At 36.2% G+C, this 25,347-nt stretch overlaps 1 long non-coding RNA gene across 3 annotated transcripts in view; it reads left to right on the forward strand.

Moving 5' to 3' along the window:
- LOC106508897 (uncharacterized) overlaps positions 1–25,347 on the forward strand; it is a 153,522-nt gene that overhangs the window by 79,003 nt on the left and 49,172 nt on the right. Inside the window, exons 5-6 of one of the 3 annotated variants that reach the window (XR_014840118.1) lie at positions 16,161–16,292; positions 23,501–23,783. The exons of the other annotated variants lie outside the window; for them this stretch is intronic. This is a non-coding gene — a long non-coding RNA (uncharacterized LOC106508897). The remainder of the gene's footprint in view (positions 1–16,160; positions 16,293–23,500; positions 23,784–25,347) is intronic. 3 annotated transcript variants of the gene reach the window in all.

The following is a 25,347-nucleotide window of genomic DNA, read 5'->3' on the forward strand; positions in this document are numbered from 1 at the left end:
GTAAAGTTCCTAAAAATTTTAAGTACTCAATAAATATCAGTGTTTACTTTCTCACTTATGAAGGAAAAGTTAGATATTGAAGCTTGGTCAGCTGTATATTGGCAGTTAAAAGTACCAAAATCTATTTAGTGTACATTAAATTTTGAAACATGACTTCCTACTTAGTGGCATTGCAAGAACTTTGCATGGAATAGGAACATCTATCAAAATATGCAATTAACCTAACAATAGTAGCGTGCCAATTTTCTGTCCATCCATACATGTAATTTCTTCTTCAGGGCTGTGTAAACTATAGTCCCAGTGCTTCCCTTAGGCATGGCTTCTCTAGAGCAGAGGGCATAAGGACAGCAGCATCTAGTTTTTCAGATATGGCTTAGAATCATTTTTGACAAGTTTGAAAAATATCCTTTTGGGGTATTCATTAAATTTCATTATAATTACAGGTAATTTGGGGAAATGGATACCTTTATAATATCCCCCTTTCCTCCAGAAAGCTGATATGTCTCTCTTCTTATTTACCTTTTAAGTTATTTTTTGTTCCTTCATGAAGTTTTGTGATACTTTTCACAAACATTTCTTATACAGTTAATTCCTATATATTTTAGACCTTGGTTGCTATAGTGACTCACATCTTAGATACTATTAGGTATCCAAGGAAACTTTTTATCTCCTTGTTTTCATATTTCACACCTAACATATACCATTTTTTTATTTTTAATATTCTTAAGTTGATTTTTTTCTTTTAAATATTCTTAAGTTGATTTTTTAAGGTAGATAATGGCATATTCTTGGATACATGCCTTTACAAATTATTTATCATACTGACAAGAACTTTCAAATAGTGTGGCATGATAAGTGGAGAGCATGGACCTTCTTGTCTTGAACATGTTGAGTAAGTATTGTTCTATTTTAATTTTCTAAAGATGACAATTTCTTATCTTTCTCCATTTTTGTAGATAATTTGTTTTTCTTTCTTTTAATATATTGAATTTTGTTAATAAAATTCCTACTTGGAACTACCCTTTTCTTCCTGTATTTATATATAAATTGATTATGAAGTATAATTATTTTAATGCATTTCTGAAAAACATGTCTTCATACTTTGAACAACCTTAAAAGATTGTACCATATTTTATGTGCATGTGTTATGTATTACTTTGTTAGGTATAAGTATTATGGCTAAATTTACAATCCTGAGAATAATGTTTCTTGACAGTTTGAAGTAATGCAACTGTAAAGCTATACTGTCAACTTTGTTGCTTTTTGTTTGCTTGTTTTGGTTTTGTTTTTTCGACTGTACCCAGGGCATGTGGAAGTTCCTGGGCTAGAGATCAAATCCGCACCACAGTTGCAACCTGCACCACTATGGCAATGCCAGATCCTTAACCCTCTGCTCCACAAGGGAACTTCCTCAGACTATAAGCTTTGTGAAGGCAAGGACATTTTTTTGTGGTAAACACAACTCAGAGGCTTGTAGAGATATGCATGGATTAGGTAAAGCTACAATATAAACACAAAACATTATCAATTTTACTTGAGGAATCAGTAGCTTTATATTTAAAGTTATCAGTTCCTCAAGTAAAACTGAGAACCAAAGACAATGCTTAATTGTCTTGTGTTATTAATGGCCCTTGTTGGAAATTTTAATATGCCCTGGCCCACTTGATCTGTTAAGCTATTTTTACTGCTCCAGTTTTTCATTCAACTATTTGCAATTTTTTTTAGAAATTAAAAAGTTGGCGTTCCCGTCATGGCACAGTGGAAGCGAATCCGACTAGGAACCATGAAGTTGCAGGTTCAATCCCTGGCCTTGCTCAGTAGGTTAAGGATCCAGCGGTGCTGTGAGCTGGTATAGATCGCAGACTTGACTCAGATCTGGTGTTGCTGTGGCTCTGGCGTAGGCCAGAGGCTACAGCTCTGTTTCGACCCCAAGCCTGGGGACCACCATATGCCGTGAGTGCGGCCCTAAAAAAAAAAAAAAGTTTTTGCTTTATGTATTTTAAGACTGATAACTTGGCAGGATCTTAGAATACTATTCATTTTGATAATGCCTTTTAATAATTTATTTTATGTCTTTTGAAAAATAGCCATTATTTTTGTCATTGCTGATATTATTAATACTTATTTACAGTCAGTGCTTTCATATGATTGTTTTCTAGCTTTCCAGTGCCTTGACCTAATTTATCCACCTTCGTTTTAGTTGTGCTTACTTCTTTTAGATACACTGTTGACCTTTAAACAATGGAAAGGATGAGGGAACTGACCCTCCATGCAGTTGAAAACCCAGGTATAACTTATAGTAGGCCCTCTATATACAGAACTACGGCATATATGTGGTCCCTCCATATCTATAGGTTCAAATCCAGTTTCAACTAACTGCGGATGGTCTAGTACTGTAGTATTTACTATTGAAATAATTGATATATAAATGGACCCACACTGTTCAAATTTGTGTCATTCCGGGGTCAAACTGTAAATCCTTTAGCAATATTTACAACTAAGGAGTTGTAAAACCTAAGCACCTTTTTGTCTTTCTTGTTTTGTTTTTTTTGTCTTTTTGCCATTTCTTGGGTCGCTCCCATGGCATATGGAGGTTCCCAGGCTAGGGGTTGAATCGGAGCTGCAGCCGCCGGCCTATACCAGAGCCAGAGCAACGTGGGATCTGAGCTGCATCTGCGACCTATACCACAGTTCACGGCAACGCCGGATCCTTAACCCACTGAGCAAGGCCAGGGATCGAACCCACAACCTCATGGTTCCTAGTTGGATTCGTTAACCACTGAGCCACGACAGGAACTCCCAGCACCTTTTTGTCTTTCTGAAGGTGTCATTATTTCTGTTTTAGTCTTAAGCAAGTTTATATAGATATACAATGCTAAGTTCACCATTTTGAGGATGTGACTTGAGCGTTGTTGTTGTTGTGGATAAAAAGTTCTGATCTCAGTCCAGTTGTTCTTTATATGCAGTCTTTTGTTTTTATTCTCTGGAAGTTTTAAACAAATATTTGGATTTGAATTTATTTTTTTATCTAGTATTTTTCCCTTATGTTTTGTTAGTTTGGAGATTCTGTTGTGGAAATTCTCAGGTACAATTTTAAAAAATATTCTCTCTCATCCTTTTCCCCTCCAGCTTTGTTAATATCTTATTGAGATATAACATATATAAGTTTAAGATGTACAATGCAATGATTTGATACATGTGTGTACTGTAAACTGAGTATCACTGTAAGGTTAGTTAACACCTATACCCTTCACATTATTACCAGTTTTTTTTGTGGTGATAATATTTCACATCTATCTGAACAACTTTCATGTAGGTAATATTTTTAACTATAGTTACCATCTTATATTAAATCCACTGAACTTATCTTTATAGCTCTACTTTGTCGCCTCTGACCCACATCTCTTCATTTGCTCCAACCCCCAGCTCCTGGTAACCACCATCCTACTCTCTTTCTATGAGTTTGGCTTTTTAAGATTCCACATATAAGTGAGAACATAGAGTATTTGTCCTTGTCCATCTGATTAGCTTATGCCGTCAAAGTACAACCGTGTTGGAGTTCCCGTAATGGCGCAGTGGAAAGAAATCTGACTAGGAACCATGAGGTTGTGGGTTCAGTCCCTGGCCTCACTCAGTGGGTTAAGGATACGGCATTGCCGTGAGCTGTGATGTAGGTCACCAACGCAGCTTGGATCTGGTGGTGCTGTGGCTATGGCGTAGGCTGGCAGGTATAATTCCAACTAGACCCCTAGCCTGGGAACCTTCATATGCCATGGGTGTGGCTCTAAAAAAAGGCACAACCATGTTGTTGCAAAAGGTAGGATTTCCTTCTTCTTTATGGCTAAGTAATATTCCATTTATATATGTATACTATATTTTCTTTATTTTTTTTATCTGCTGATGGACACTTAGGTTGTTTCCATGTCTAGGCTATTGTAAATAACACTGCAATGGACAGGAGGGTACCAATATCTCTTCAAGATAGTGTTTTTGTTTCCTTTGGATAACTACCCAGAAGTGGAATTGCTGAATCATTTTATAGTCCTATTTTTACTTTTTTGAGGAAGCTCAATGCTGTTTTCCATTGTAGCTGAACCAATTTACATAACAACAAACAGTGCACAAATATTCCTTTTTGTCCATATCTTCAGGAACACTTGTTCTTGTCTTTTTGATAAAAGCCATTTTAACAAGTATGAGGTATCTCATTGAAGTTTTGATTTACATTTCCTTGCTGATTATTGATGTCGAGTATCTTTTCATGTATTTTTGGTCCACTCGTATGTCTTCTTTGAAAAAAAAAAAAAAAAACCCTTTATCCCACAGATGGTTTGCAAATATTTTCTCCCATCTCATAGATAGCCTCTTCTTTTTGTTAATGATTTTTCTATGCTATAATGTTATAGTTTGATGTAGTCACACTTGTTTAATTTTGCTTTTGTTGCTTGAACTTTTGGTGTCATATCCAAAAAGTATTGCCAAGACTAATGTCAGAAAGCTTTTTATGTTTTCTTCTAATAGTTTTATAGTTTAGGGTCTTATATTTAATTCTTTAATCCATTCTACATTAATTTTTGTGAGTGGTGTAATATATGAGTTGAATTTTATCCTTTAGCATGTTAACATCCAGTTTTCTTAACACCATTTATTGAAGAGACTATGTACTTTCCACTGAATATTCTTGTCTCCCTTATCAAATATTAATTCACAGTATGTCCTTGGGTTTATTTCTGGGCTCTTGATTCTGTTCTCTTGGTCTCCTTTTATGTCAGTATCATACTGTTTTGATTACTTTTGGTGTCTGTACAAAAAATCATAACAATTTTACTATTGTTTTTCCCCTTGTGTAAAAAATGCCATTGGAGTCTTGATAGGATTGCCTTGACTCTATAGATTACTTTGGTTATGGACATTTAAAAATATTAATTTTTCCAATTCATAAAACATAGGATATCTTTCCATTTATGGGGGTTTTCTTTAGTTTATTTTTAAATTTAATTTTATTGAATTATACTGGACTTACAGTGTTGTATGGGTGAATCAGTCATGTATATAAATATATCCATTCTTTTTTTCCCATGTGGATTATTACAAACTATTGAGTAGATTTTCCTGTGCTGTGTAGTAGGTTCTCATTAATCATCTATTTTGTATGGTAGTGTGTATATATTATTCCCACCCTCCCAATTCTTCCTTCCCCTAATGGTTTTGACTATGGTAACCATATGATTGGTTTTGAAATATGTGAGTTTGTTTCTGTTTTATAAATGAGTTCTTTTGTATTATTTTTATTAGATTCCACATGTGATATCATATTTGTCTTTGACTTACTTCACTTAGTATGATAATCTCTAGGTCTGTCCATGTTGCTGCAAATGGCATTATTACATTCTTTTTAATGGCTCCAATGTATATATGTACCACATCTTCTTTATTCCTCCATAAGTAGACATTTAGTTTGGTTCCATGTCTTGGCTATTGTAAATAGAGCATCAATGAATATTGGAGTGCATGTATCTTTTTGAATTATGGTTTTCTCTTGATAGATGCCCAGGAGTAGGATTGCTGGATTGTGTGGTAATTCTATATTTAGTTTAAAGAACATCTCTATACTGTCCTCCATAATGGTTGTACCAATATACATTCCCACTAACAGTGTAGGAGGGATCCCTTTTCTCCACAAACACATTTATAGTTTGTAGACTTTTTGATGATGGCCATTCAGACTGGTTACAGTAGTTTTGACTTGCCTTTCTCTAATAATTAGTGATGATGAACATCTTTTCATGTACCTTCTGGCCATGTATATCTTCTTTGGAGAAATGTCTATTTAGATCTTCTGCCCATTATTTGATTGGGTTTTTTGTTTTTTTGATGTAAAGCTCCATGGGATGTTTGTATATTTTGGAGATAAATCACTTATAGGTTGCTTCATTTGCAAAGATTTTCTCCCATTTTGTGGGTTTTCTTTTTTTATGGTTTCCTTTGCTGTGCAAAGCCTTTTAAGTTTAATTAGGTCCCATTGGTTTATTTTTGTTTTTCTTTTAACTTCTCTGGGAGGTGGATCAAGCAAGATATTGCTGCAATTTATGTCACACAGTGTTCTGCCTATGTTTTCCTCTAGGAATTTTATAGTATCTGGCCTTACATTTAGGTCCTTAATCCATTTTGAGTTTATTTTTGTGTTTGGTATTAGAGAATATTCTGATTTCATTCTTTTACATGTAGCTATCCAATTTTCCCAGCACCACTTAGCGAAGAGACTGTCTTTCCTCTATTGCATGTTCTTGCTTTCTTGGTTATAGGTTAGTTGATGATGGTGCGTGGATTTGTTTCTGGGCTTTCTGTTCCATTCCACTGATCTGTATTTCTATTTTCGTGCCAGTACCATACTGTTTGGATGACTGCAGCTTTGTAGTATAGTCTGAAACCAGGGAGCCTGATTCCTCAAGTTCTGTTTTTCTTTTTCAATATTGCTTTGGATATTTGGGGTCTTTTGTATTTCCATAAAAATTTTTAAGTATTTTGTTCTAATTCTAATAAGAATGTCATTGGCAATTTGATAGGGATTTCACTGAATCTGTAGATTGCCTTAGGTGCTGTAATTATTTTGATAGTATTGATTCTTCCAATCCAGAAGCATGGGCTATCTTTCCATCTGTTTATGTCATCTATGATTTCTTTCTCCAGTGTCTTATAGTTTATTCTTAGGTATTTTATTCTGGATTATTGATGCAATGGTAAGTGGAATTATTTCTCTTAATTTCTCTTTCTGATGTTTCATTATTAGTATCTAGAAATGCAATTGATTTCTGTGTGTTGATTTTGTTTCCTGCAACTTTACCAGATTCATTGATAAGCTCTAACAGTTTCTGGTAGCATCTTTAGGACTTCCTATATATAGTATCATGTCATCTGCAAACAGTTATAGTTTTCTTGTCCAATTTGGATTCCTTTTATTTCTTTTTCTTCTCTGATTGCCATGGCTAGAATTTCCAAAACTATGTTGAAAAACAGTGGTGAAAGTGGACCTCCTTGTCTTATTCCTGATCTTAGTGGAAATGCTTTCAGCTTTCCACCATTGAGAATGACGTTAGCTATGGATTTGTCTTATATGGTTTTTATTATGTTAAGGTAGTTTCTCTCTATGCTCACTTTCAGGAGAGTTTTTATAAGAAATGAGTGTTGAAAAGCTTTTTATGCATCTATTGAGATGCTTTTTATTCTTCATTTTGTTGATGTGGTATATCACATTGATTTTTGGGATACTGAGGAATTCTTGCATCCCTGGGATGAATCCCATTTCATCATAGTGTATGATCCTTTAAATATATTGTTGAATTCAGTTTGGTGATATTTTGTTGAGGATTTTTGCATCCTGTGTCCATCAATGATGTTGGCCTGTAATTTTCTTCTTTTGTGGTTTGTCCGCTTTTGGTATAAGGGTGAAGGTGATCTCATAGAATGAACTTGGGAGTGTTCCTTCCTCTGCAAATTTTTGGAAGTTTCAGAAGAATAGGTTTTAGCTCTTCTTTGAATATTTGATAGAATTTACCTGTGAAGCCATCTGGCTGTGGACTTTTGTTTTTTGGAAGTTTTTCAATCACAGTTTCGATTACAGTACTTGTGATAGGTCTATTCATATTTTCCACTTCTTCCTGGTTCAGTCTTATAAGGTTATACTTTTGTAACTTTTTCAGTTTCTTTGATCAAAGTCTTGTAATTTTCAGCATACAGATTTTCACCTCTGTTTTGTGCTGATCTCAGCCTATTGATAGTGTTGCTCTTGGCTATATATATACCCAAGGTGTGCTCACTTGGATCTGAGGCAAACTCCCCATAGACTTCACACCTTTTGGAACCAGTTTTGTAGTTGTATCGCCCCTTGTGCTTCTTATTACAACTGCAAGATGCCCTCAGCAATTAACATCAAGAAACTATGAAGCAACACAATTTATTACTTACAGGTCTTAGAGAGCACATGGCACACCTGGGCCACACAGTGAGGCCTTAGGTAGAATGAAAGAGGGGGATAGAGAGAGAGAGAAAGAACATACATGCTCAGACCTGGGGCTCTGCTTTTATTGAGGTCATTAGTGGGATCCTAGGGTTTCACAGGTTAATTCCTTTTTGGTGAATTTAAAACTTAGATCAAGAATTAAAATTCAAGAAGAGAAAAGCAAGCAGCTAGTAGTCAGCTATCTAAGTCAATAAAAGATCTCTATAACAAACTTGGTGCAGTAAGGGTGAGGTGGGGGTGGGGCAAAGCCTGGCTCTTTATATAGTCATGTGGCAATGTGGTTAGCCGAGATAGCTGTCTTTGAAGTGGAATCCTTAGCAGTCAAATCTTCAGTTAGGCACTTGTATCGTGATAAAAACAAAAACAAAACCAAAATTTTTCAGGCACTTACAGTAAAACATCCTTGGTTAAATTTATTCCTATGTATTTATTATTCGTCATTCTTATTGTAAATGGGATTGTTTTCTTTATTTTTTCAGAGAGTTTGTTAGTGTATGGAAAACAATCGATTTTTTTTTAATGATTTTTGCAGCCTGCAACTTTTTAAAATTTATTAGTTTCAACAGTGTTTTGGTGGCATTTTAAAGGTTTTCTACATGTAAGATGACCTGCAAACAGAGAAATTTTACTTCTTCTTCTCCAATTTGGGTACCTCTTATTTATTTATTTTTCCTTACCTAATTGCTCTGGCTAGGACTCTCAGTACACTAGTTGAATAGGTGTGGTGAAAGTGAGCACCCTAGTCTTGTTCATTATCTTAGTAGAAGAGCTTTCAGCCTTTCACAATTGAGTGTGATGTTAGCTGTGGGTTTGTTACATATGGCCTTTATTATGTCAAGGTATGTTTCCTCTATACTCACTTTGTTGAGAGCTTTTATCATAAAAGTTTGTTGCTTTTGCTGCATCCTGTAAGTTTTGATATTTGCATTTGCATTTGTTTCAAGGTAATTTTTTTATTTCCCTTTTGATTTCTTTGAATCATTGGTTGTTTGGTAATGGTTTAATTTCTACATATTTGATAATTTTTTCTGTTTTCCTCCTATTATTGATCTCTAGTTTCATACCATTTTCTTGGCAAAGATACCCTAAGATATGATTTCAGTCTTATGTATGCTAAGGCTTGTTTTGTGTCCTGACATACAATCTTTCTCGGACAAAGCCCCAGGTGCAATTAAGAAGAAAATGTATTGTGCTGCTGTTGGGTGGAATATTTTATATATGCCTGTCAGGTCTGTTTGGTCTAAAGTATAGTTCAAGTCCAGTGTTTCCTTAATGATTTTCTGTATGGATAATTTCACCATTGTTTAAGTAGGGTATTAAAAGCCCCCTACTATTATCATATTGTCTATTTCTCCCTTTGCATTATTAGTGTTTGCTTAATGTATTTAGGTGCTCTGATATTGAGTGCATGTACATTTATACTTGTTATATAAACTTGATGAATTGAACTCTTTATCATTGTATAATGACCTTATCTGTCTCTTGTTAAAGTTTTGACTTAAAGTCTATTTTGTCAGATATAAGTACCGAAACTTGCTCTCTATTGGGTTTGATGTGCATGGAATATCATTTTCCATCCCTTCATTTTGAACTTATGTGTATGCGTCCATGAATCCCTTGTAGGCAACATAAAATTAGGTCTAGTTTTCTAATCCACTTAACCATTCATATCTTTTGATTGGAGAATTAGTCTATTTATTTAAAGTAATTTTGATAGGCATGGGCTTACTATTGCCATTTGTTTGTTTTGTCGATGTTTTGAAATTTCTTTGTTCCTTTTCTCTTCTGTTGCTCTTTTCCTTCATGATTTTATAATTTTGCTTTCAGGGACACACCAATGGGGTATATGGAAGTTCCTAGGCTGAGAATTGAATCAGAGCTACATCTACCTCCCTACACCACAGCCACAGCAATGCAGGGTCCAAGCCATGTCTGCAACCTACACCACAGCTCACAACCCACTGAGTGAGGCCAGGGATTCAACCCACATCCACATGGATACTAGTCAGGCTCGTTACCACTGAATCACAAACGAAACTTCCTGGTTTTATAATAGTATGTCTTAATTTTCTTTTTATTTTTTGTATGTCTACAATAGGTTTTTGCTTTGTGGTGGCCGTGAGGCTTATAGGAAATATATTTATAACAATCTGTTTTAAGTTGATAATAACTCTGAACACACACATACTAATGTTCTACCTTTTTCTCTCTTTTCATATATTTTGTTTTTTATTCACTTTACATCTATATATATATATATTGCATATCCATTTATAAATTATATTTTAATACTTTGGTCTTTAACCTTCATATTACAGTTGTAAGTGATTTACCCACCTTCATTACATGCCTCTTCTTCAATTTTATTAAGTTATTATGTGTCTTAGAGTTAGATTGTGTTGAATTGAATTTTTGGGGTCATCTGTTACCTTCATGAACTTGGATATTGAATTCTCTCCTCCCCAGATTTGGGAAGTTCTTAGCCTTTATTTCTTTAAATAATTTTTCTGCTCCTTTCTTGTTCAGTTCTCCTTCTGAGACTCCAATAAAGCTTGGATTGTTTCTTTTAATAATATCTCATAATTAACTTTTTCATTCTTTTTTCCCCCCTCTGTGATTTCCAGTGACCCACATTTAAGTTTTTGCCAGACAATTTGTAAATCTTTATTTCTTTAGAATTAGTCACTGAGGTTTTATTAGTTTCCTTTAGCAATGTCTTGTTTCCTTCATTATTAATGATCCTTGGAGGCTTGCATTGATGCCATGCATTTGAAAAAGGCACCTCTTTTATTCTATAGACTGGCTTCATTAGGCAAAGCCCTTCATAGTTGATCTGTCCATATATTCTGCATGAGCCATCTGATGGTGTCCATAGTTGGACTTGCCTTTAGAGTCCCCTGGCAGGCACTTCTGGTGCCTAGCTCAGCAGATGGGCAGGCTTAGTGCTTGGGTATATGGGCACAGCACAGTGACTAGATCTGAAATTGTAGACCTAGATACTGACTTCATAGGGCCAAGCAATACTGGAAATAGCTGGCAGCCAGGTGTCGTGGAACTAGTCTTAAATCTGGGGTTATTGAGGTCATGCTCATAATAGGATGAGCCTGGAGTCTGGGGCTGCAAGAGTCAGCCTAGAACTAGGGTGTTGGGTGCTAGCCTGGGCCTAGTCTGCCTCTGTAAGCCTGGTTCAATGGGAACTGGTCTAGAGTCTAGGTCTTTGAGTACTGGCATGGCACTGGTGTAGGTTAAAAGTCTGGGTCTATGGGAGTTGGCCTGGCATCAGGCCTAGCTGGGAGCCTGTATTCACTGGTACCCACCTGGATCCTTGTGCCACAGAAGTTGCCTGGGGCCATGGGATCCACCTAGCACTGGCGTGGCTTGGAGCTGGGATTGCTGGAGTTCACTGGAAGTAGGATGCCATGGGAGCCGCCAGGGGCCTTAAGAACTACCCAGGTCTGTAAGAGCTGGCAGGAGTGAAGGTGAACAGGGGACCTGGATTTATGGGAGTCTATAGGGAGCCTGGTTTCATATATGCTGCCTGGGACTGCAGCAGCCACTGAGACTGTTGGAGCTAGTAGGTGCTGGGGTAAGTCAGGGGCCAGGGTTTGTGGGAGCCTTCAGGGAGCCACCTGAGGCACAGGGGTCACCCTGGTATTGTGTAGGCCTGCTCTGGGGTTCACAGTAAAGTCAAGTGTTCACCTTACTCTCCAGTGACCCACATTAAAGAGATTCTTAAAATCTCTTTTCATCTGTTTACCTTACATCTGATTCTTCTCTTCAGCATATTTGCAGAATCCTTCCACTTCCTACCACTTTCACTGGCACCAGTCTGGCATAAGTCCCTATCATTTGTGCCTGGATTATTTAAATAACCTCCTAACTAATTTCTTTACCTCCAAATTTACCCACTGCCCCCCAGTATACCAGTGTATTCTGAGCCTTAGCCAGAGTGAATGTTTTAAGCTCTAAGTCAGATGTAACTTCTGAGTTTCAAATCTCTGTCTACTCCCCATCTTTCTCAATGTAAAAACCAAAATCCTTTCTATGGCTTACTCAGTCCTATACAATCTTACACCTTTTTCTTCTCTTAACTCCAGTTCTTACAATCTTTTCCTTACTCATTCAGCTCCAGCGGGCTGGCCTCCTCACTCTTCCTCAAGCATGCCAAGCATGTTCTTATCTCAGAATCTGGCCCTTGCTATTCTTTCTGGATGTTCTTCCTCTGGATAGCTACATGTGTAGCGATTATCTATTGCTGCATCACCAATTATCCTAAATATCAGTGATTTAAAAATTTAAAGATTTATTATCTCTCACAGATTCTCTGGGTCCAAAATTTGAGGGAATCTTGATGAAGAAATTCTGTCTCAGTTTCTCATGGGATACAAGAAGATGTTGACTGGGACTCTGTACATCCCATGTAAATCCATGGATTTACTGGGTTGGGGAGATCCACCTCCAGAGGTGCTACTCACATGTAAGGCAAGTTGGTGTAGGCTCTTGGTGGGAAACATCGTTTCCTTTTCATATAGGCTAGTCACAGGTTGATTGAGTGTCCTCGTGACATGAGAGTTGGCTTTCTCTAGAGGGTGATCTAAGAAAGCAAGACAGAAACTACCATGGCTTTTACAACCTGGCTTTAGAAGTCACACACTGTCCTTTCTACAGTATCAAATCTTTCTAGTGTCACTTACTCAGTGAGGACTTCCTTGACCTCATGCATTATAAACTTCAGCCTCACTAACATCCTTGCTTTCTATGCCCTTTCCCTTTTTTTTTTTTTTAATAGATTTTGGTTACAAATATTGTCTTCCAACATAGCAGATGTATAATTGCTCATTTTGTCCCTCCCTGGTGGAATGTAAACTCCATGAAGAGAGGGACTTTATTCTCTTTATCTCTGTATCTACAGTGCTTAAGAAGCCTGTCTGGCCCATAGTAAAAAAAAAAAATATATATATATATATATATATATATATATATATATGTATGTATGTATATGTTGATCATTAGTTTCTGGCTTTTTAGTTGGCTAATGTCTGCTTCGCTGAGGTTTTTAATTCAGTGATTGTTTTTCTCCTTGTGTATTTTCTTCTGGTTCATATTTTCCCTATGGTTGTTTGCCTCATGTTTGCCCTACTGTCTTGACTCCTATAAAGAGATATTGATGAAACATCTTTTAAATGTTTATTTTAGGATTTTGTAAAAAGAAAACCTAACACTTCTGACTGCTCTTCTGAGTTACTCTTTTGAACTTCATGTAATTTCATATACCCAGTGATTTTTCTGTACTAGTTTCTCCTTTCAGAGAACTCTCTTGGGTTCTGCTCTGGTGTGAAATGGGACCTGTTGTGAGACTGATTATTTCAGGCTGAAATGAAGGGAGAAGAATAATGTCTCCCTATATTGTAGTTTTACTTTGTCAGTTCAGTGCTCTATTACCAAAAGTTTGTAGAGAGAAACCAATGTGATGGGCTTGGCAGCAGAGAGCTTCTCTCCACAGCAGAAACCACCTTTTTGTGTTAATCATGGCAGCATTATTTAGCACCGCTTACGAGGACACACTGTGAGTAAGTCCTGTGGGATCAGATGTGTAAGGCAGACGTGAATTAGACACTTACTGAGATTCTGATGGGATCATCTGTCACTGTCTTCTGTCCTATTACCCAGTTTCTCCTTCTGCATGTTGCTGAGGGTGAGATCTTTTGGGATCCCTTCACTTATTTCCCAAGCAAGGTGTTCATTTGCATGCAGACAAGCAGTTGTCTGTACAGATTCTCCTATGGAGAGGATTTTATTGATTTTCTTGAAGTTTCTGGTATGTGACTGTTATTCTTCCATGTTTTCTACTACTGGTGCAAGATTTTTCTCTGTAAATATCGTATATTTAGGTAGTAATTTTAGTATGATTTAGAGAAAGAAATTAGGTGTGTGTATCCCATTCATTATTTAATTGGGAAATCAGCATACACACTTAACATTCATTACTTGGAGAGAATATGTCTGGGTATTCTATCCAAAGAAGGCCCTTTCTTTTAATTTTGGGGCATAGCCATTTACATTTTTCCCTCAGAGCACTTAAACAGTTTTTAAGTTATTTAAATATCTCTTTGCTTATTCTTTGCTCTCTTTCCCTTTATATTGGATGCTTTCTGTGGTTAGAAATACTGTTTTTGTCATTATATTGCCATAGTCTAACATAGTGACTGAACAGTGGTTCCTAGATGAGATACAAGGCATAGGAGATGGGTGAGGTAAATAGACTATTTAATCTCTCAGGCCAGAGACCTTCCCAACTTTTAGCTTAATGTGCTCATTTTGTGGTATTTATTTCTCAAAGGAGTAGAGAGAAATATGAAAATACAAGAAAATGCATCTAACTTTAGCTTGTCAGAAATAGCTTAAAAAGTGAGTGTATTTACTGGAGAAATAATGATTTATGAACTAAATATATGCACCATTATAAACATATAACAATTCATCTGATTGTGTTTTCTCCAGCATTATTAAAGACATATAGCAAGAAGAATTGGCATTTTACTTGTACAGGAAAAAAAACCAAACCAAAGTACAACAGATAACTTTGCAGTAAGATCATTAACGAGAGGAAAAATTGCCAAAGGGCATTACAGAATATTCATTTTTTTTCAGTAGCCTCTGGAAAAGGAGAAATACCAGTTAGGTGTTACAGATTCAGCCTTTATAAAGGCAAGTCATCTCTTAAAATTTCTTTTAGATGTAAAAATTATCCAGAGTAAAATATTTCAGACATATTTTTGACACAAGCTAAATGTAAGCGTAGAATAATTTGCTAAATGTCACAAGAGGAAAAAAATTAGTCAGAATAAATAGCTGCCTTTAAGCTTAACTGTAGTATTTTCTTGTATCTGTGCTTTAAAAAAAGCACTCGTGTTAGCTAACAGAGCACATTAAATCAAAAGGATTTAGCATTGTGGTTAATGTCTTGTTTTTTATGAGCTGCATAGGCCTAGATATTGCAACACATATTTTACATATGCAATTCTGCTTTGGGACTGCTGGAAAACCAACACACAATATGCTGAATTAATAATGCTTATAAGTGTACTATATATGAAGAGAGTTTGAAAACTCTTGATGAAAGGTGATATATATTTATGAGGTGCCAGATGTTTGCCTTTAAAAGTAATTTTTACTAACCCATACTATTGAGTTTTGTGTTAAAGTGGTCTCTTTGTGGTAGTATATTATTTAAAATATGTTCTGTGAGACCTAGGCACAATGGGGTGAATAAAAGAATAAGTGGCTGTCTAAATTTTATGTATTTTAAAAAAAATTGGGCCATGGGGGTACATTTTTTAATGCAGGTGCAGCGGATTAGACAGAAAACAATAAAAAGTTATATATTTCATATACAACTGCAGGTGTTGAAAATGTACATATTATTGTTATTTTAATTTTTTTCTTTTCTTTTTATTATGGAGGTAATTATGAAATCATGTGCTTATATATCATATTTCTTCCATGGTGTTCAAACACATTATAGTTGTGAATTATTTTACTTTTCATAACTTCCCCAGAGGGAAGCAGGGGTAAGTATTATTGCCCCATTTTACAGAGGAGGTACCTTGTTACCAAGTAGCCATTCCCTAAAGGTCTTCAGAATATTTTCAATTAGTTTGTCAGGGATTTTTTTTCTCTGGCCTTCTACATTGTGTGTCTGCTGGGTTGTTCTGGTTTCTGTGACACATGATCCTCCTATGCAAAACAGGCTACTCAGCAGGATCTAAAGTTCTAAGGCCATTGGTAGCCCTGACGATAAGTATCCTGCTTCAGGCATTGTAGTCATTCACTCAGTGACTGACTTACTAAACAAACATTTACTTCAATGAGTTTGTCTGTATGAGTGTGATGGTTACTGGGCCATGGCAAAAAAACAGCCAGGTAGGCCCTGCCCTTACTCATCTTACAGTTTACTTACAGTACAGGCAATTGCCAAAATTTCTGTTTTTAAAAAAGCATTTCAGTTTCTGTCTACAGATTAGCTTTTTTCTACTGGGTACTATACAAAGTGATGGTTAACCAGGTGTTCCAGTAAGTAATGGACATCACTGTTCCCTTGATCTCTGCCTGTCTCATGCTCTCTCTGTCTCTTTTAAAGCCAAAAGGTGTGCTTTTAGAGATATCTCTTCCCAGGCAATGATTCACACTACCACTTCCTCCACATTACTCAGAGAGAGAGAGCAAAAAGAGTTTGGGCAGCTGTTGCATCTGTGACTTTTGCTGAAGTAAGGTGAGTATTTTCCTTTTTTTGGACAAAAGAGTTAATATTTATTGATCAACTGTTATTTGCCAGGTATGTTCTAAAAGCCATCAGGTATAATATATAACTTACTTCTCTCAATATTAATAATTAGGGATAATTACTGAATCATCTACATTCTTTTTTAAAATATTATTTTCCATCATGGTCTGTTGCAGGAGATTGGATATAGTTCTCTGTGCTACATACTAGGAATCTATTGTCTACTCATTCTAAATGTAATAGTTTGTACCTGTTAACCCCAAGCTCCCAGTCCATCCCACTTCCTCCCACCTCTCCCTTTGGCAACTGTAAGTCTCTTCTCCTTGTCTCTGCGTCTTTTTCTGTTTTATAGATAGATCATTTGTGCCATATTTTAGATTCCACATATAAATGATACCACATGGCATTTGTCTTTATCTTTCTGGCTTAACTTCAGTTAGTATGAGAATCTCTAGTTGTACCTATATTGCTGCAAATGGCATTACTGTTTAGGTCTTCTGCCCATTTTTTGATTGGGTTTTTGCTTTTTTTGTTGTTGAATTGTATGAGTTGTTTGTAAATTTTGGAGATTAAGCCCTTGTTGGTTGCATCATATGCAGCTGTTTCTTCCATTCCTTAGGTTGTCTCTTTGGTTTTTTTATTTTTTATGAATTCCTTTGCTGTGCAAAATATGTAAGATTGATTAGGTCCCATTGATTGATTTTTGTTTTTATTTCTGTTACCTTGGGAGACTGACCTAAGAAAACATTTGTATCAGTTTATATCAGAGAATGCTTTGCCTATGTTCTCTCCTAGGAGTTGTATGGTGTCATGTCTTATGTTTATAAAGCAATTTTGAATTTATTTTTGTGCATGGTGTGAGAATGTGTTCTGGTTTCATTGATTTACATGCAGCTGTCCAGTCTCCCCAACACTACTTGCTGAAGAGACTCTTTTTCCCATTTTATATTCTTGCCTCCTTTGTCGAAGATTAATTGACCACAGGTGTCTGGGTTCGCTTCTGAGCTCTCTGGTCTCTTCCACTGATCTGTATGTCTGTTTTTTGTACAAGTACCACACTGCTTTGATTACTGTAGCTTTGCAATACTGTCTGAAGTCTTGGAGAGTTATGCCTCCTGCTTGTTTTTTTTCCCTCAGGATTGCTTTGGAAATACTGAGTTTTTTTATGGTTCCATATAAACTTTTGGATTATTTGCTCTAGTTCTGTGAAAGTGTTACAGGTAATTTGATAGGGATCTCATTCAATCTGTAGATTGCTTTGGGTGGTTTGGCCATTGTAACAATATTAATTCTTCTAATCCAGGAGCATGGAATATCTTTCCATTTCTTTGAATCCTCTTTTACCTCCTTGATTAATGTTTCATGCTTTTCAGCATATATGTCTTTCACCTACTTGGTCAGGTTTATTCCTAGGTGTTTTATTTGGTTTTGGTGCATTTTTAAAGAGCATTGTTTTTTAATATTTGTTTTCAAATATTTTATTGTTAGTGTACAGAAATACAAATGATTTCTGAATGTTAATCTTGTATCCTGCTGATTTGCCAAAATTGCTGATTAGATCAAATAGTTTTGGTGTGGAATGCAACAGGTTCATCTGCATACACTGACAGTTCTACCTCTTCTCTTCAATTTGGATACTTTGTATTTCTTTTATTTTGTCTGATTGCTGTGGCTAGGACTTCCAATAGAATGTTGAGTAAAAATGGTGAGAGAGTGCATCCTTTTCTTATTGCAGATTTTAATGGGAAGGCTTTCAGCATTTCTCCATTGAGTATTATATTGGCTGCAGGTTTGTCATAAATGGCTTTTATTATATTTGATGTATGTTCCCTCTATACCCACTTTGGTAAAGGTTTTTATCATGAATGGATGTTGAATTTTGTCAGATGCTTTTTCTGCATCTGTTGAGATGATCATGTTGTTTTTGGCTTTTCTTTTGTTAATGTGGTGTATTACATTGATTGATTTGCATATGTTGAATCATCACTGTGAATTTGGGATGAATCCCACTTCATCTTCATGTCTGATCTTTTTTATGTGTTGTTGGATTTGGTTTGCTATAATTTTGTTGAAAATTTTTGCATCTATAATCATCAAAGATACTGGCTTATAATTTTCTTTTTTGGTAGTATCTTTTGTTTCAATCACTGTTAATAATTTAAGAAGGATTGGTCTAAGTTTTTCTTTATAGGTTTGGTAGAATTTGCCTGTGAAGCTATCTGGTTCTGGACTTTTGTTTATCAGGAGGTTTTTTTGTTTTTAATTATTATATATTCAGTTTTATTTCTATTGATCAGTCTGTTCAGATTATCAATTTCTTCTATATTCTCAAATTTGTTAGCATGTAATTGTTCATAGTATTCTCTTATGGTTTTTTGTAGTTCTGCAGTATCCCTTTTTCATGTCTTATTTTGTTTATTTGTCTCTCTCTCTTTTCTTGGTGATTCAGAACAGAGGTTGTCGATTTTGTTTACTCTTTCAAAGAACCAGCTTTTGGTTTTGTTGACTTTTTTCTATTGCATTTTAATCTCTATTTTATTTATTTCATCCCTAACTTTTATGGTTTCCTTCTTTCTGCTTTGTTTTGTTTGTCCTTCTCTTGATAATTCTTTAGGTGGTAGGTTAGGTTCTTGATTTGAGATTTTTCTTATTTTTTAAGGAAGGGTTTCACTGTAAACATCCCTCTAAGAACTGCTTTTGCAGTATCCCATAGATTTTGTATGGTTTGTGTTTTCATTGTTTGTCTCAGATATTTTTTAATTTCATTTTTGATTTCCTTGTTGACCCACTGATTTTTTTAGTAGTATATTTTTTGGTCTCCATGTAGTTGTTTTTTTTCTCATTTCTTTTCCTGGGGTTGATTTCTAGTTTCATGCCATTGTGGTCAAAGAAGAAATAATTTCTATACTCTTAAATTTGTTGAGGTAAGTTTTGTGCCACATAATGTGGTTAGTCTTAGACAGTGTTTGATGTGCACTTGAACAGGATGTATATTCTTTTTTTTTTTTTTTTTTGGGTGTACTGTCTTGAAAATATCTAGTCTAACTGTTCTGTTGTGTCATTTACGATCTCTTTTGCTGTAGGATTTTTTTTTTTTTGTCTAGTAGATCTGTTGAGGTGAGTTTGATTTTAAAGTCTCCTACAATTACTGTATTTCCATCAATTTCTCCTTCTATGTCTGTTAGTGTTTGTTTTATGTATTTGGATGCTCCTGTTTTAGGGGCATATATGTTGATGACTGTAATATTCCCTTCTTGAATTGATCCTTTTATCATTAAATAGTGTCGTTTAGCTTTCATTGTGGTCTTTGTTTTAAAGTATATTTTGTCTGATATACACATTGTGACTCCCACTTTCTAGTCATTTCCATTCACATGAAACAGCTTTTTCCATTCCCTACCTACAATTTATATGTGTCCTTTGCCCTAAGTTGTGTTTCTTGTAGACATCGGATTGTAGGTTCATTTTTTTTTTAATCCACTCTGACACTCTGTCTTTTGATTGGAACATTCAGTCCATTGACATTAAAGGTAATTATTGATAAATATGTATTTATTGCTATTTTAAAACTTGTTTTCCAATTGATTTTATATTTCTCCTTTGTTCCTTTTTCTTTCTGCGGTTGCATGATTTCCTTTTATGTTATGCTTGTGTCTTTTTTGTTTTTTGTGGATGTATTGTTTGATTTTAATTATGTTAACCCTTTCCTATATATGCTTGCTTTAGATTAACAGTCATGCAGACTCAAACACATTCTAAAAAAAAAGAGTCTAGATTTTTTACTCTCCTTCCCCACATTTTATGATTTTCATGTCCTTTTTTTACATATTCATGTTTATCCCTTTGCTAATATCATCATTTTCACAAGTAGGTTTTTGTTTGTTTATTTGTTTGTTTTGTATGTATACTGGCTTCTTTAAGTGATTACTTTCCAGTTGTGATTTGCTCTATCCTATATTTTCTTACTTCTTTCCTATTTAGAGGAAACCTTTCAAAATTTCTTTTAGGATAGGTTTGGAATTACTGTATTCTTTTATTTTTTGTTTATCTGAGAAATTCTTTATTCCTCCTATTTTAAATGATAATCTTGCTGGGTAAAGTATTCTGGGCTGCAAATTTTTCCCCTTAGAACTTTGAATATATCTTGTCACTCCCTTATGTCTTGTACTGTTTGTGTAGAGAAATCAGCTGATAGCCTTATGGGGGTCCCTTGTAATTTGCTCTGTATTTTTCTCTTGTTGCCTTTAGAATCTTCTCCCTATCTTTAACTTTCACTATTTTTCTTATACTAGGTAATGCTCTATGTCTGTTTGGATTCATCTTGTTGGGAACTCTCTGTGCTTCCTGTATTGGGATATTTATTTCCTTTAGATTTTGGGAAATTTTCATCCACAATTACTTCAAATACATTTTTAATCCCCTTTTCTTTTTCTTCTTCTTCTGGGATCCCAGTGATGCATAGATTGGCCTGCTTTATATATTATCCCATAGATCTTTTATATTGGTTTCATTTTTTTTTTTTCATTTTGCTCTCCTTTGTCATAATTGGGTGATTTCCATTATTCTGTCCTCAAAGATAGAATTATTATCCTAGTCATTCCTCTGCATTATTCATCCTGCTGTTCAATGCCTTTAGCTTAGCTTTCACCTCAGCAAATGAATTTTCTAATTTTCCTTGGCTCCTCCTTTTAGTTTCTAGTTCCTTTTTGGAAGTAATCTGCATTACTCTTAATAGCCATTCTTATTAATTCCTTCAGTATTTTCATTACTTCCTTTTTGAACTCAGTATCTGTTGCACTGCAGAGGTATTTCATTTTTTTGCTCCTTTGTTAGAGTTATCCTGTTCTTTTAACTGGGAATGATACCTCTGTTTCTTCATTTTGCTTATGTTTTTCTAAATCTATTAGTTTAGGCAAAACAATTATCTACTATGGTCTTGGAGAACTATTAATATGCAGGAGCATCCCTATATAGCTCGAGTATGTTTAATTTCTGTTGTTGTTTTGAGGGCTTATTTTTGTTTGGATGCTTGCTCTCTCTTTTCTCAGTGGTGAAAACCAATGGGGAGATGGGGGCTGCAGGCTGCACCTGGTTGCAGGGCACCTCAGCAGTGGCAGTGATCCTGAGGGGAGGTAAGGGCAATGTCAGGGGCCCTTGGCAGTGCACTAGAGAGCTGTGTGCATTCCCAGGGAAGTGTGGGAAACTGGTGGTGCTCCACTGCAGGGCTCTCTACACTGGTGACCCCTAATGTGACTGAGGTGGCAGGTGGTGCTTCATCATGGGACCCTCAGCATTGGGGTACCATACTCACCTTTGGAGTCTGAGATGATTGGGGCAGTTTGGATCCCTTCCCCTTCCTTTCACTCTGCTGCCGGATATCCTGTGCCTGCTCAGAGAAAGAAGTTCCTGTGGTTGTCTCACCCCATCCTTTTCCTCACACTCCCCAACAATGGTGCCTTGCTTCTCTGACAGGCCCAGGTGTCCTCCCACACACCATTGGCTGTGGTATACCACTTCTTAGCCCCATAGTTCTCTCCGAAAAACTGACCCAAAGCCCAAGAATCAGCATCCAGCCCTTGCCCACGTGTCTCAGGCTGTGGTGTCCTGGCAGTGGTACTGATTGTCTATGGGGTTTTCTCTCTGCTTTCCCTTCCTCAGACCAGCTGCGGCACTTTTCTTCAAGGCTTTGAGGCTCCCCTTTAATCTCCATTGATATACCCACCAGTTTGGTTCTCTCTCTGTGCAAATTCCTTTCTACCTTCACAGTTCCTTCTCATGAGTACTAGTTCTATACTGCTTAATTTTTTCCCCTTTTCTCTTGCTGCACACAGTTATTGCGGAGATTTTGCCCTCCATGGAGGTCTGAGATCTTCTGCCAGCATTTATTAGATGTTCTGTGAATTTTTTTTACATATAAAATTTTTTTAAAGTATTTATGGAAGAAGGTAAGCTCCATGTCTTACTCATCCACCATCTTGATGCTCTAATTCAGGGTAAATATTTTTCTGAAGGTCTGCTTCGTCAGTAGACCTAAAATGAACCAATAACCAAGGATCCTGTGAAAATACACACTGAATTGCCTTTATGGAAGTGCATAGGAATATACTTGATGGGAAAGGGGTATTTACATAGCACTATCTTTCCTCTTATACAAATAAGACCTTTCATCTGCACATTGATCTCAAACATATTTACTTTAAAATTTGGAGTGGTAGGTAATTGTATATTTTATTGGATAATTATAAATTAGAAAGATGGAAATATTGTTAAAGAAGGTTCTTGAGCTCGAACAATACAGCTTAAAATGGCAAACGATTTATTTTGAAGTTTTATCATGTAAATCTTTTTTCCTCATCTTTGCATATCAAGAGAATAGTTTCACTTTTTTATTCCTATATAAATTCAGTTTCATGGAATCTTAAGAATTTGAAGGTACATTAGAAATCTTTTTGTTTTAACTCCCCTTGAACACTGGTATCCCCTTATCCCCATAATGGACAGATTTATTTTTCCTTCATTTGAACACATAAAAAATAGAAAACTCACTGTTTTTTAGGCAGTTCACTTCACTGTTGGGCAGTCTTTAACTGTCAGGAAGTCTCCATTATACCTGAAATCCTGCCCTTTTATTCTTCTAATATTGGCTTATTCAGTGCTATCTCTTTACATATTTGAAGAGAATATAATATGCCTTCCACCACCTCTTATTATTTCCAGGCTAAAATCCTTACTTTATGGCAAGAGGAGGATACATTCTTTTAGGAAGTGGGGACAACATGACAAACATGCAGAGTTAACATCATTGGCTAAAGCATGGAATTCATGAAGAGTGGTAAAAGAAAATAGAAAAAGTTGGAAATGAAGATGGGTCTGATTGTGGGTAGTTATAGGCAAGAACATCTGTGCTGTTTTTATTAAGCAGGATTGTGATATGATCATAGGTATGGTTTTGGAAGATCAGAACAATGACTTGTCATATAGACTTTCCCAATTGTATATGAATTTTTGGTCAGTTCTTCCTTCCATATGTTAGCTTTTCCACACTCCAGCCCTTGTGTACTCCCCTTTTGTTGAAAGTGGGCTGGACCTAGTACCTAGATTCTGACCAGCAGGATATGGTATAAGTGCTCTGGTGTCACTGTTGTATAATCTAATTGTGACTTCCATCATGCTAGTAGACTCTATTGTCTTTTCAGCTTGCATGGTTCCATGCAGCAAGTTGGCCCCTTGGAAAGGACCATGTGTAAGGAACTATGAGTGCTCTTTGGCCAACCACCAGTGAGAAACTGAGGCCCTCAGTCCACAGCTTGCAGAGAACAGAATCCTTCCAACAACCATGTGAACTTAGAAGTGGGTCTCTCTCCCCAGTTAATCCTAGATGATTACATCCCAAATGAGCCCAGGATTGCAGCCCATAGCAGACCCTTAAACACAGCGCCGAGCAAAGCCATGCCTGGATCCTTGACCTGAGATACTTAGGTAATGTGTGTATTAACAAGGGTATGGTGGCACCCATAAATAATGGGAGGGGGGGTTTACAAATGTTAAGACCATGGATTTTTTTAGTTCTCCATGTCTTCATTCATGTTCAACAATAAAACATAGAACTGTATCATCTGGACTATGGTATTACTGGCAGCAAAAGGGTGTACTTCTGTGTCTCTGAAGAGCACACTTCATAAATTTTTATAAGTAGTTTTGTAAATGCAAAGCATGTGCAAAGCTAAAATGTTCAAGTTCTTATTTTTCAAACTGGCAGAAGACCAGTCAAATTAAGGCTCTAAATGGAAACCTCAGAAATTAAGACAGGGGTTAGCCGTCGTATTTTAATGCATTCTTGCTACCATTTTTTTCAACTGTAAAACCATTCCTAATACTTGAGCTTACAGAGAAGATCTTTGGCACTGTGGCCAGAAACATAAAATCTAAAACAACAACACAAACAAAATGAAGTATGGCCAAACCAAATCAAATTACCTTATTCTGCCAAGTGCAAAAATCGATACCTTCCTTATTGTGAAAATACCTCATTAATGAATATTTCTATGATTTTGCATTTTGTTAAAGAAACATTAAGTAGGTAATGGGATCAGAGTTCCTCATTGGAAGAAATAGAAATGCTGAGAGAAAATGTATAAGAACAATTCCTTTGTGACACTGGAGTTCTAACAAGGCAAGAAGAATTAAAGGACCAAAAACCAGGGAGAGATAGAAACACCAAGAAGTAAACCCAATATTTGAGGCTGCTTTTCTCCTAGGCTTAGAGGCATCAATAGATTCTCTTAGAGACAAACTGAGCAGAACTTTTGATAAATTAACAATTCTGAGGAACAGAAATTCATCTATGGTGGCCAAATCAGAAGCCCTAGAAAACCTCTATCACTTGAATTAGGAACTCCAGAGGGCTATACCACAGAAGAAAAAGTAAACCAGAACTGGAGATTTACCAGCGGAGGTTGACACTCAAATTTGAACTCTCTCAATCAGTAACTGGACTAAGGTGATCACCAATTGACAGTACCCCAGCCACTGGTCTAAATCAAACAGAAACCCTTAGAGATTCACTTTTGGGTAAGAGGGAGCATTTCAATGCAGATCAAACAATTAGAAAATAGAAAACCGGAGTTCCCGCCGTGGCGCAGTGGTTAACGAATCCAACTAGGAACCATGAGGTTGCGAGTTTGATCCCTGTCCTTGCTCAGTGGGTTAACCATCCGGCATTGTTGTGAGCTGTGGTGTAGGTCGCAGACGCAGCTCGGATCCCACGTTGCTGTGGCTCTGGTGTAGGCCAGCGGCTACAGCTCCGATTAGACCCCTAGCCTGGGAACCTCCATATGCCGTGAGAGCAGCCCAAGAAATGGCAAAAAGACAAAAAAAAAAAAAAAAAAAAAAAAAAAAAAGAAAATAGAAAACCTAGAACAGTTACAGAATGATAAAGGTATCAGAGAACTTCAGCCACAAAGACTAAAAAGATTTAAGATTCTAGGTAGGGGATAAATTTATGGAGGAGAGCTAAGGACCTGAGCCTTGCAAGCCTTTGTTG

Source organism: Sus scrofa, chromosome 1 (assembly GCF_054392235.1).
Source record: "Sus scrofa isolate SSC_HxYL_T2T_F1_AM1 chromosome 1, Sscrofa_HxYL_maternal_Yorkshire_Landrace_v2.0, whole genome shotgun sequence".
Lineage (NCBI taxonomy): Eukaryota > Metazoa > Chordata > Mammalia > Artiodactyla > Suidae > Sus > Sus scrofa.